The sequence below is a fragment of the Mustela lutreola genome, chromosome 16 (genome assembly GCF_030435805.1).
Source record: "Mustela lutreola isolate mMusLut2 chromosome 16, mMusLut2.pri, whole genome shotgun sequence".
Taxonomy (NCBI): Eukaryota; Metazoa; Chordata; class Mammalia; order Carnivora; family Mustelidae; genus Mustela; species Mustela lutreola.
The window spans coordinates 38323701-38336228 of record NC_081305.1 but is presented as its reverse complement, the minus strand read 5'-3'; the positions used below and the strand labels follow the sequence as shown (position 1 = coordinate 38336228).

General features: G+C 45.9%; 1 protein-coding gene across 9 annotated transcripts in view; it reads right to left on the bottom strand.

Annotated features, from left to right (window-relative positions):
- Positions 1-12528, bottom strand: part of ZNF536 (zinc finger protein 536) — a 424829-nt gene that overhangs the window by 265115 nt on the left and 147186 nt on the right. The window lies entirely within an intron of this gene.

The window sequence follows — 12528 nt, the reverse complement described above, 5'->3', positions numbered from 1 at the left end:
TACAGGCTTGATGGATTAAATATTTATACTTAAAAATAGACCATAAATACATAAGAAGGTGAATTTAGGAGTATATTAATACAATAATGGGGTAAGAAATTATTTTCAAAACATGACACCAAAGACAGCAAAGGAATAGATTAAAAGATTTGATCACATAAATCCCTTTATCTCATTAAAAAACGCCATGTACAAAATTAAAAGGCAAGTGAAAAACTTAGAAGAAACAATTACAAGATATGTATAAGACAAAGAGTTAATATCTTTGATGTATGAAGAGACCCTACAATTCAAAAGAAAAATTCAAATACTCAAAAAGACACCGCACAGAGGGCATAAACTAGCAACTCACCAAAGAAGAACTATAGACATTCCATTCAAGATATATAGAGAGATAGAGAGAGAAAAGATAGAGATTGAGAACCATATAAAATACAGATATACATCTCTGTTAAGCTCAAGAAATGAAAAGCAAAATGAGACACTTTCCATATCAAATTGATATCACTTTGCTAGATAATACTCAGTATTGGTAGAATATAAGGAAAGGGGCACGGTTATCACTTGTGTGTGTTGGGGAGGTAATAATGGGACATGATAAGCCCAAAGGATGGGGCAACTTGGCAACAAACTCGTGAATGTGCACCTTCCTTTAACCCGCAATGCCACATCTAGCAACTAAACCAAAAGAAATAATTAAGAATGTGTACAAAGATTTTGCTAAAATGATGTCCATCCAGGTGTCATTAACAGAAGTGTAACTAGATGGCCCTCTTCCTTGCCTGCGGCCATGGGCTGGGGTAAATGGGATGGGGAGACAGGGATCCCAATGGAGAAAGTGAGGCCAGATGTTAACCCCATTAGGAAAGAGAGCTCTGAGTGATGAGGAGGTCCCGAGACGCCATTTTAGCAGAATAAGGTCTACGAAGAATGCCAGCAGGGGATATCTCCCGGGGAGTCCTGCCCTGTGGGCTGTTGATAGGAAGTAAACTCTCCAAACTCAAGACCTCTTGTTTTTTTTTATTCATGCATTCACTCATGCATCCATTCAATGAGTATTTAATGAACAACTACACTCTGCAGACATCATTCTAGATGACAGGGATGGATACACAGACAGAGTATGGATACACAGAGTATTACAGATGGATGGATGGATGGATGGATGGACAGACTGACAGATGGATGGACCGATAAGTAACGAATAACAGAAAAAAAAAAAAGCAGACTGCAACTCAGGAGTGAGACCACCTGATGACCTTCCTCCTTTTCCTTCCACGGCCTCCCCCAGCACCCCTGTCAGCTGCTGAAATCAGTAGAGGGGTGAGCAGTTCCCAGATCACATCAGAGGTCAAGAAGATTCTGATGGCCTTAGAACGGTTGACTTTGTAGTTCCAGGAAAAGGGGCCACAGCCTAGGAAAGGCTTACGGAGGAAGCACTGAAGGGATGAATGAAAAGGAGGAAGGTGTGATGGGATGAAGGCGGGAGGGAGCAGAAAACAGGGAGGACGGCCGCATGGGCGCACTCTCAACGGGATCCCATGCAGTCGTCGAAAATGGCACAGAAGGATGTGTGACGCCCATAGGGGACCCCCCCCCCCAAAAAGCTGGGGCAGTGCCGGAAGAGGCCAATTATACTGGATTTTCACCCTCTTCTGGATGTCTGGATGGCCTGGATTCAGTCACTGGAAATCTGGATGAAGAACCGTGGAACTTCCCCTAGACGTCTGTGCACACAGGTTCACGTGCTTACTGACAAGGGCCCACGCACAAGTGAAGGGACACAGTCCACCTTTGTCCTGTCCCCACCTCCGACCCATGCATGTCCCTGAGACGTCTTTGGGGGTGGTGAGGAGTTTAACCAAGGCAGACATTCCTGGTGCCTACTAGGTCTGAGGAAACAATGTCACTGATTCCAAGACAGTCACTTTCCTTCCCAGAAAGAGAACTCTGGTCACCTTCTATGAGCCAAAGACAACGAGTCTCGTCCCCACATCAGAAGAGAGAGAGAGGAACGAACACACACACACACACACACACACACACACACACACACATAGCTAAATAGCCACCCCCAGGACTCAACTGAATAAAAAAATCATAGTAGAGTTCTACAATTGTTTTGCACTCATCAAAAAGGATACAGAAGAATACATTAAATTAAGCCCTTGATTATAAAATGGCATGTGAAGTACAATCCCACTTTATATACAACAACAACAACAAAGGAAAACAAACGCGTAAAATCGTCTGGAAGGATACACAGCAAAGACCCAACGTTGGTGATCACTAAGGGACGTCTCTTTCCTTCTAGCTGCTCCTCTCTGTTTTCTGAGTTTTCAAAATAAGCCTGTCTGTAATAACAGACGAATTAGTCAAATGTAAGTATATAGAAGTGAGAAGAAAGAAAACACTCTCTTGTAGGTTCTTTGGCATCCAGGGTCCCCTAGAATCCATCTGCTGGTCACATGGGACAGGTTAAAACAGGAAGGAGCGGATGGAGATGTCAGCTGGCTCTCTCCTATCCAGACACCTGCTGCAAGCTAGGCTAGCAAGCAAAGGGACAGTCGCAAGAGAAGCCACAGCTTGGGCCAACACCAGATCCTTTCTCTTACAGGCGAGGTAGGTCTGACGTGATGGAGCCATAGGGCTTGTCAAAGACCCTCATTCTTCTTCATTGACCTCCCCTTGGCTTGCAGATCTCTCTCGATGGTTCGGGAGGTACATGCTTTTTCAAAGTTTATCATCATGAGGAACTTTCTCATGGTAGTGATTTATGGGGAAACAGCAAGATGAGGTCCCTGTTTTAAATGAGCACATACATGACAGAACCCAAATTCGCTGGAGGCAGTCATGGGGTCATGGGATCACGTCAAGGACATTTACCAAGGGTCATTGTGTCAATCCTTAGGGTGCACTGGGCCAGGTACATCGTTCAGTCCTTTAAAGAAAAACTGGCCGTCTGGTTTCTCAGGGTGGGAACAGCTATGAAATGGACTCCAACCTCTGCCAGATCATCCAAGCTTCCTCAATGATCAGAGCTAAAAATATGCATTTCCTATCTCAGGTTTTTATAGCCCTGCAAATGATCTTTCCCCAAAGAGCAGAGCCTTCCTCCATCGCTCTGACGTCTCCTGGCCCAGAGCAAAGGGGTGTGGATTTCAGAGGAAACCCCATGCCAGAGGCCATCCCGGTCCCAGCAGCCCAGGGATGACTAGTGCCCCTGGTACCTGCTGCCTGGACATTTCTGGATCCCAAAACTAGGTGAAACTCTCCTGCCTCCCCTCTCCCTCCTTGGGCTGCTTCTCTCCCAGCATTCACCACATTTGATCAGCCTTTCCTAGACACCCCCATGAAGTTAAAATCCCTCTGCTAAATGTGTTTGTAGCCCTCTTGTGTGCCCGGCACATCGCACACATTTCTCCTGCAGCCAATGTGCAGTAACTCCTGACTCGGATGGAGATTCTCCAGGAATCTGCTGGAAGTGCTGCCTCTTGGATGGAGGGTATCCTCGAATTCTCCGATTTCCAACAGGCAGGAAGCCCAGGCAGGAACACGTGGGACGCACCTTCTGAGGAGGCTGGTTCCGAACATCTGACTCCCAGACGAGACGACTGTATCCAGAGGACAAAGACACAGGAGCCGTTTCAGTGGTTCCATGTCCTTTGAGAATCTTTCTGGAAGGCACCGGCCTTTGAGCTCATGAGCCTGTGCAGCCTGAGGTCAGGAGCTGGGACAGGGATTCCTGTAGTTGCTTTCAGTGCCTCACCCTTCAGAGTCCACATGCTAGAAAACCTTTAACTTTGGGGAGTGGTGCTGAGGATGACAGTAAGAGGGACAGTAGCAAGGGCGACCAGCAACCCTCCACGTGCACTTCCTCCTGTGCTGAGTGTCTTCACCTGGTTCCCACAGCAATTCCATAAAAACAGCTTTACTATCACTGAGCCCGTAACTGAGGAAATAGGTATGGAGAGTTTAAATCACTCGCCCAAAGTCAGCCACTGATAAATAGAATTGCTGGAACTTTCTCCGTGTGCTGTGCGTGCATCTACCCGCTAAGCCCACACTCCCTCCGGTCGCCTTCAGTGAACACAGCTGAAATTCCTGGGATGCTGGAACAGAGGAAGCCGGTGGCTTCTGCCAGCCCACCACAAGAAGCTTGTCTGCAGGTTTCCTCGGGGAGACTGGGCTGCCCTGAACAGACTGGGGGTCCCTGGAGGGCAGGGTGGCTTCTTGAGGGCCCAGACCCAGGTTTGTGTGCATGGTAAGCTGCGTAAGCAAGGCAGCGCTGACCCAAAGGCCATTCATTCTCTGCGCCATTTGTCTTTGCAGGACTGGCAGCGAGGAACACGGGTAAGAATAAACAGTACATTGTGGTAAGGAGATTTGAGATGAAGAAGAGAGACAGAGAGAAAGAAAGGGAAGGAAGAAGGAAGGAAGAAGGAAGGACAGTCGAACCCTGGGACAGTGGAAGGAAAAGCTAAAAGGATTCAGTTGCCTGAATTCACCCTTAAATTCCCATGAATTCTGCAGCCAAGTGGAGATTCCATGTACGCTGAGCAGCAGATGTTCGCTGAGAGCCTACTAGGTGACCATCCTGTCCCCGGAGGCGCCAGCAGGCTCCCATCACAGGCCTGGCGCCACCCCTTGCAGGCAGGAGAGCAGCAAGAGCCAGGCACAATCAGAGAGCAGCTGGACCCACAACCAGGAGAAGGGCCGCCAGCTCAGCAGCAGCCCGGGCTGGGGGAGAGAGCCAGGAGTCTCCCCTCCAGGGCTGCAACTTCCAATCAGGCAGGCATTTCCCAGACTTCAAGGGAATGGACGACCACTCCCTTGAAGTTCCACGTGCCGACCTGGGACCAGCCCAAGAGCCGAGTCCTCAGCCGCAAGCCGAGGGAAGCACGCCTCCCTCCCGGACCTGGCTGAAGAGGGTCTCGCTGACCCAAATGTCGTAACCTTAAGCGTTTCCTCTCTGCTTGAGAAACAGGAAGAATAGAGAAACACATTCTTGCTCAGCCTTTGACCTTTGGCTCTCACTTTCCTTCTTGAGGCATTTTTTGGGAAAGAGTCTGGGTTTTCAAAGGGCTCCCTTGTCTTCGCCGCACATTTTCATAAAATGACGTCAAGAGGAGACTTCTAAAAAATATAGTGATGCCGGAAAACGCGGGCCCCCTGAATGAGCCCGGCTGTTTGTCTATAATCACTCCAACGTCTGAAATGCCCAGATCACATATGCTTCAGAGGCTGGGACTAACAATACGTTCTTGATGCCGTTTTAAGCAACGGCCAACGAGCCTCTCATAGTGCAGCTTGACAGTGGAGGTGGGCTCCCGCCCGCCAAGGACCCCTCCCCCTCCTTTCTGCCCGTGAACGCGCGCGGAGCTGTCGGCATTCTTGCCAGAGGCCGGAGGATGGCAACACCGAATGTAAACATTTATTCCTCGACTACGAGGAGAAGTCTGCCGTGTCAGGCCTGGGGTTTGGGCCTTACAATAAAGCCTTTGTCTGTGCAAACAGCAAAGGGGTGAGCCCTCCCCTCCAACCCAATCTGCAGGAGGGCAGGTCAGTTTAAATCAAATTGTTAAACCTTTTTTTTTAAAAGGGATTCTTTTAACGTTCAAAAATTAAAAAGCACACGCATGTGCGCGCACACACACACACATGCAGCGCACATATTTTTTAATAGTGAGGAGAACCAGTGAGATAATAAGACCTGGTATGCTTTGAGGAAAGGCAGTTTGAGAACTGCATCTTGAACATCCCTGATGGTTTGTGTGTTTTCTTGTAACACAGGAGCCTGCCAAGGGTTCCATGTGAGAAGGGGGAATAAGAGATGCCTGGGACAGTGAGAACAGGTTGTTCCAAATGATCAGAGACCTCACACACTTTAAGGATGAGCACGGCTTCCTCCCGAAAGGGTAAAACGAAATACTCTTCTACCCATCGTGAGACTGCCTTAGAAGTATTATGCTGTTACAGATTTCAAAAGGTTAGCTTCAATGAACCTGACATCAGTATAACCCAAAATAACCCATTCAAGAGAAAAGTAAGAAATAATTGCTGTTTTCTCTTTTTTTCCCCCTTCGCTATATTGCTATAATGATTTTGCATAACAGATTGAACAAAGCGCTGTTGTGACAGGTGGTGGAATTCAGCTAGTAAGCACCGAGACAGGGTTCAATTTAGTTTGTGAATCCTTTAATTGTTGTGCGGCTAATTAAAGAAGGTTCTTTACACTCGCAAGTGTTTACCGTTGCTAGTATGCATACATGAAAAATTAAATTGTGCCTTCAAGGGCTGAGAACTATAGAAAAATCATAGCTGAGGCTGCAACATGCTTACCAGCTCAAAATAGCTGCTTTTCACAATTGGAATTTGTAAAACTTTTTGCTAAGCAAATATAGAGCTAATTAGAAGTGTTCGTTGGACCAATTAACATTTAAATAAATAAGCCATATTGCACATTTCACAGTCTTTATTTAATGATGCTTCTAACTCTTTGGAAAGATTCTCTTAAGTACAAATAAGTTGTCATAAAAATGAAAGATAAAAATAACCCCATAACAGTATATGCTATTTTTTTCCTTTTGCCTTGAAGTCCCTTCCGAAAACTCTGTACCTATTATTGAAGAAGAAAAGAAAAAACCCCACACACCTACCACCCACAAATCCAGATCTTCCTTTCATCTCCTCTAGTTACCTTTCCCTTCTTTGAATAGAAACAGAAAAACATATTTTATTACTATTTAAATTGTTATGATAATTCTGTTTACTTACGGTTTTTACCCCATGATAGAAAAATCTGTTTTAGAAAATCCCACTTTAATCTGAGAACATGCGTAAGCAAGAAAAGGAAGGGAAGGGAGGGCAAAAACAGCAGTGTCTGGGGTGCGCAGGGGAGAAACTGGCTGGGAAATCCCTTACTGGTGCTCTTTTGCGGAACAAACCCTAGAGAGGGCGCCACGCCCACTCCTGGGGCCTTGCCCACCCCAGGCCACGCCCACTCCTGGGGCCACGCCCATTATTGCCCCCAGCCTGGACCCTAGTCCCTTTTTCTTACTCTCAAAGATCAAGACGCAAATGTCAGTGGAAGAGTATACACAAACCACAAGCAGCCCCTACATTTTGCATTTTTTACAAAGATGTACAAGTAATTTAATGAAGGAAGGATAGTTTTCTCGACAAAGGGGCTGAGTGAAAAGAAGTGCCTCTACCTAAACCGCACATCTTACACAAAAATTAACTTGAAATGCATCGCAGATTTCAAGGTAAAACATAAGACTATAAAACTTTTCGAAGATAACACAGGAAAAAAGTCATCATGACGCCAGCAAATAGCTCTCAGATAAGCACCCAAAGCACCACCCATAGAAGGTAAAATTAATGAACTGGATCTCATCAAAATAAAAAATTTTGCTTTGCAGAAGACCCTTTCGGAAGATGAAAAGACAAGCCACAGACCAGGAGAAAATATTTGCAAACAACGTGCCTGACATAGGACTAAATCTAATATATGCAAAGAACTCTCAAACCTAACAGTAAAAAGACAAAAACATCATTTTAAAAATGGGCCAAAGACATGATCAAATATTTCACCAAAATGATATAAAGGATGTTCACATAAATACATGGAAAGATGTTCAAAAAACTGAAAGAGATACTCACTAGCAATTGGGGAAAAACAAATTAAAACCACAGTGGTCCACCATGATCCACCTACCAGGCCAATTAAAAATCAGAAATAGTGAGAATACCCAGTGCTGACCAGGATCCAAAGAAATCGGTCCTCTCCTACATTGCTGAGCCTGATGGAATATGGATACAGACACTCTTGAAGCTTGGTAGCTTCTTACAAACCTTGGTACTTTCTTACAAAGCAAAACAGACACCATACGACCCAGTAACCGCACTTCTGAGCATTTATCTTACAGAAGCAAAAACCTAGTTTCACGCAAAAACTTGTACACTTCCCTGTGATCTGTGATGGCTGAAAGCTGGCAAGAGCCCCAGTGCTTCACGAGAGGTGAACGTCAAGCAAACTGTGGTCCATCCACGCAGGGGGCCAGGAGGGTGACACAGCATGTGGGGACATGCGGTCACGTGGATGGATCTCAAGGGCGGTATGCTGAGTGAAAAAGCCAAGGCCAGAAGGTCATAGAACGCATGATTCCATTTATCTCACATTTTCAAATTGACGAAGTCATAGGGATGAGAGTATAGATTCGTGATCGCCAGGGGCTAGAATAATGGGGCCGGGGGCCGGGGGGAGTAAAAGCGAAGATAGGCAGCGTGAGGGACGTCTTTGTGGTGGAGAGAAGAGTTCTGTATCTCAACTGCGGTGGTACTTAGGGAATCCACAGATGTGATCAGATAACACGGAACTATGCGCACGCCATAGCAACGTCAATTTCCTGGTTTTGCTATGACACTTGACCCCCGAACAAGGCGGGGGTTAAAGGCGCGACCCCACTCCTCATGCAGCTGAAAAACTGTAGATAATCTCTGATTCACTGAAAACTTAACTACAGATCACTTACTATGGATTGAAAGCCATAACAAGTCGATAAACACGTATTTTGCATATTATATGTAGTATATGCTGTTTTCTTATAATAAAGTGAGCTAGAGAAAAGAAAATGTTAAGAAAACCATAGAATAAAAAAAAAAAATACATTGGCAGCACTGTAGTTAGCCCCCCAGAATCTGCAGATCCATGGACCTGTGCAGTTCACACCCACATTGTTCAAAGGGCAACAGCATTTGACAGTACATAGGATATAAGGAAGGGGAATGAAACGAGGTCACGGGTCCGTGGGTCCTCCCCGTACTGTCTTTGCAACTTCCTGTTAATCTGGAATTAGTTCAAAATTTTAAGAGTTAGAAAGAGAAGGAAGAAATGAAATGTGGAAATCACGCGCTGTTTTCTGTGTTGTGCTTTCTAATATCCTAGACCTGGTCTCTTTCGTAAGCTCTTAACTCCATGTGGAGAGCCAATACTCTCCTCTCTCCACTGGAGGATTCTTCTCTCTCGCATCCACGTATTTCAAAGCACAGGTTACCCTCTTGTAAGAACGAGGGTCTTCCCAGATCCCCTTCTCCACATGCTCATACCTGATAATCACCAAGAGGTCTCACTGTTGAGTTCGGCTCCTCACATTGAAGCCAAATTACCATTTAAATAAATGAGACAGATCTGTGAAGAATACACGGAACCCAAACGCTCAAGGGCAGGATGGAAATGACAACATAAAACAAAGAACCAAAAGTGGCTTTTTCTTTTAAACTTTTTGTTTTGAGACAGTTGTAAATTCACAGGCGCTTATCCAATGTTGAGGGATACTCTTCACCTGTCAATGGTAACACTGTATATAACCACAGTACATTATCTAGCAGCAACTAACATTGACAGAATCCATGAGCTTTGTTCACATTTCACCAGGTTTATACGTGTGCGTGTGTGTGTGTGTGTGTGTTTAGTCCTATGCAGTTTTACCATGTGTTGTTTTGTTTGGAAAAATAGACAAGAGAAGAGGCTAGCTGGAGAGCCCCAAGCCAGCGAGGCTTCTTTGCAGCGAAACGCTCCATTTATGGTGCAAAGTGTGGATTTGGACACTGTGTGCATGATGTGTTTGTGAGCCTTGAGATTTAGGAGGCAAACTCGGGGACAGGGACCTTCTCTTTTACCCCTGAGTCACAAACCATGGTGTCCTTTCAGTCTCTGTAATCCAAGCCCTCAAGCCACATGTTCCAACAGGTTTTCGACCTTAGGGCCCTGAGAAAGCCAACCAGGGACTCTGGGCTCTGGCAAGAAGTGGGGGAGGGAGAAGCAGGTGTGCAGCAAGGTCAAGGTCTTTATGGGACAGGAGGGTCAGGAAGCCCTGGAAAGACTGCTCACACATCACAAAAAGGAGACAGGACTCCTGTCTCCCCTAGAAAAGCTCCCCTCTCCCCTAGAACCACTTGCAGATTCTCCTCCTGGAAAGTGCTGCTCTGGGACTATTGGCAATCTACACTGAGTGTGTAAACAAAAAATGGATGGGGGAGACCAATCTGAAGAAACTGCCAAAAAAAAAAAAAAAAAGTAAACCACAAATTTCTAGAACTTCAAATTGATCCAGAAAATGTAAGTCAAATTGGACATTTCCTTTCCAACTGCTTATTTTACAGACCCTGGAACACGGGGCATGTGATCCCTTATTTGGAAGAAATCCACCAGTCCAAATACCCCCCTACAGACAGAATCATCCTCTTGGGCATGGGAATGGGGGGAATTACCCAGTTTCTCTCCAACTGAATAAAAGGATGGTGGGGTTTTTTTGTTTGATTGTTTGTTTGTTTGTTTGTTTGTTTTTGTAACTGGCATTTTTTGTTTGATGAGAAGTTAATATTTAAAAACATAATGAAATAGAGCAGAGAAGCATTTTAAATTATCATACCATAGTTTATAATGTACACGATATACAGACTCTACAATGGTGGTTATGTGTCATCACGCGTTTGTCCAAAACCATAGGCGGCACCAAGAGTGAACCTTAATGTGGCGATGGACTTCAGGTGATAGTGACATGTCCGTGTGAGTTCATCAGTTGTACCAAATACACTCTGTGCTGCAGGCATTCCAAAGTGGGGGAGGCTGTCCGTATGGGGGGGGACAGGGGGGTATATGGGAAATATCTTTACTTTCTGCCCCATTTTTCTGTGAACCTAGAATCTCTCTAAAAAAACTAATTTTATTTAAAGAAAAACCTGAAAGCAAAAATGTAACTGATCTAGTTATTGTAAATCTTACACTCCAAACATGATTTAACTTGCATTAAAAGAATAAGAAACCCCTCTTCCACAGAAAAGGAAAAGAGGATCCTTTCCTGTGTCTGAGACTCCACAAATGGCTGAGGCATTTCATCATGGCAAAGACGAAGTCTGACATCAAGAAAGAACATGGTGCTAAATCCTGATGACCAGCGGCACTGAGGGGGACACAGGGGATCGTCCCGGCAGAGGGTTCTGGGAAGGAGCGGATCTCCTCAGGCAGATCAACCAAAGGTCTGGGTGACCCTGGGCCATCTTCCCACAGGGCAAATTCTTTTTTATTTTTACTTTTTTAAAAGATTTTATTTATTTATTTGAAGGAGACAGAGAGCGTTCTAGTTTGGGGAGGGGCAGAGGGAGAGGGAGAAGCAGGAAGCCCTCAACACAGGGCTCAATCCCAGGACCCTGAGATCGTGACCCAGCTGAAGACCCCCTCAGGCGCCCCTCACAGGACAAATCGTGACCAGCAACTGTGGCAGGTCAGGGTCAATGGTCTGCATCCACGGGCAGGATTGGGTCTCAGCCTTAAACCACAACCTGCCCCATCCCAAACCAAATGTGCATCTCAGGTATTTTACTGTAGAAGGTTGCAAACTGAGGAAAAAATTGCCACTTTTATGTCTCAGTTACTTGATATTCCCTTTATGGTTTCCCAAAGTGACAATTTGTTGGCTTTGTAGACTACATGATTGTAGGGTCATAAAGTACCTGTCCCATGTTAGCTTTTTAAAAAAAAAAAATCATTTTTATTAATATTATACCACTGATGACATGAAAATTGGCAGCAATTAAGGTTGGCCTAAGGCTTGTCCCTTCCGTACACTGCAGAAGGCCCTAGGACGAGCTCTGCCCTTGGTTTGACGATGCAGCAACACATGTCGACCAACTTTGCAAGCAGGCACTAAGTTCTTTATGTGCTTTACCTTTATCCGCAGGGGTAGCGGGGCCTGTGAGCAGCTGAGTTAAGCCCCAGATGGGTGCGATACCAAAGCCAGTGCCTTTCCCCAAGCCACGGTCTCTCCAGTACCACCGTGCGCGAGCCCGGGCCGTTCACAGGTGGTGAATCTCACTTGGGGAGGTCCAGAAGCAACTTCCCAGGGGAACCTTGCAGACCGTACTGTTTACAAGCAGAGCAAACAATCACCCCCCGATACAGAAGAAGGGGAGATGATGCCGTTTTCCTCTCTATTTGTGGGGAGGAGGTGGGGGTGCACAGGGGTACAGGGGCACAGAGGAGGGTCCCTGGGGAGGCTTCCTCCACCGCCCTGGAGCACATGGGAGGGGTACACCAGGCCGTGCCATACACCTGGGAACATGTGCGCTGGGGGGCAGGGAGGTGGCAGAGAAGTAGGGGTGGGGAGAGGGTTGTTTAAGGAAATGAGGGTTTACAAATGCAAATCCAGTAATTACACACCCACACACACACCTATTGGTAGTTAGACACCTAACTACCCATTTGCACACACAATTACCCAATTTGTACAGGTTCATAATGGAGAAGTAGGCGATAGGTGGGCACACCTGTTGGACCAGCTTCAGAAAATATAAATAATCCTCTAATACACAAAGGAGGAAATTGAAGTCCTTTAAGGGAAGGTCTGGGCCACCAAAGAGATCCATGACCGAGGGGGTCTGGTGTCTAGAAGTTCCTTGCTCCGTGTCTGACCTCCAGCCAGGGTCACCGGGGGCCGCCGGCTGAGCTAAGCTATGTGTCGTGTT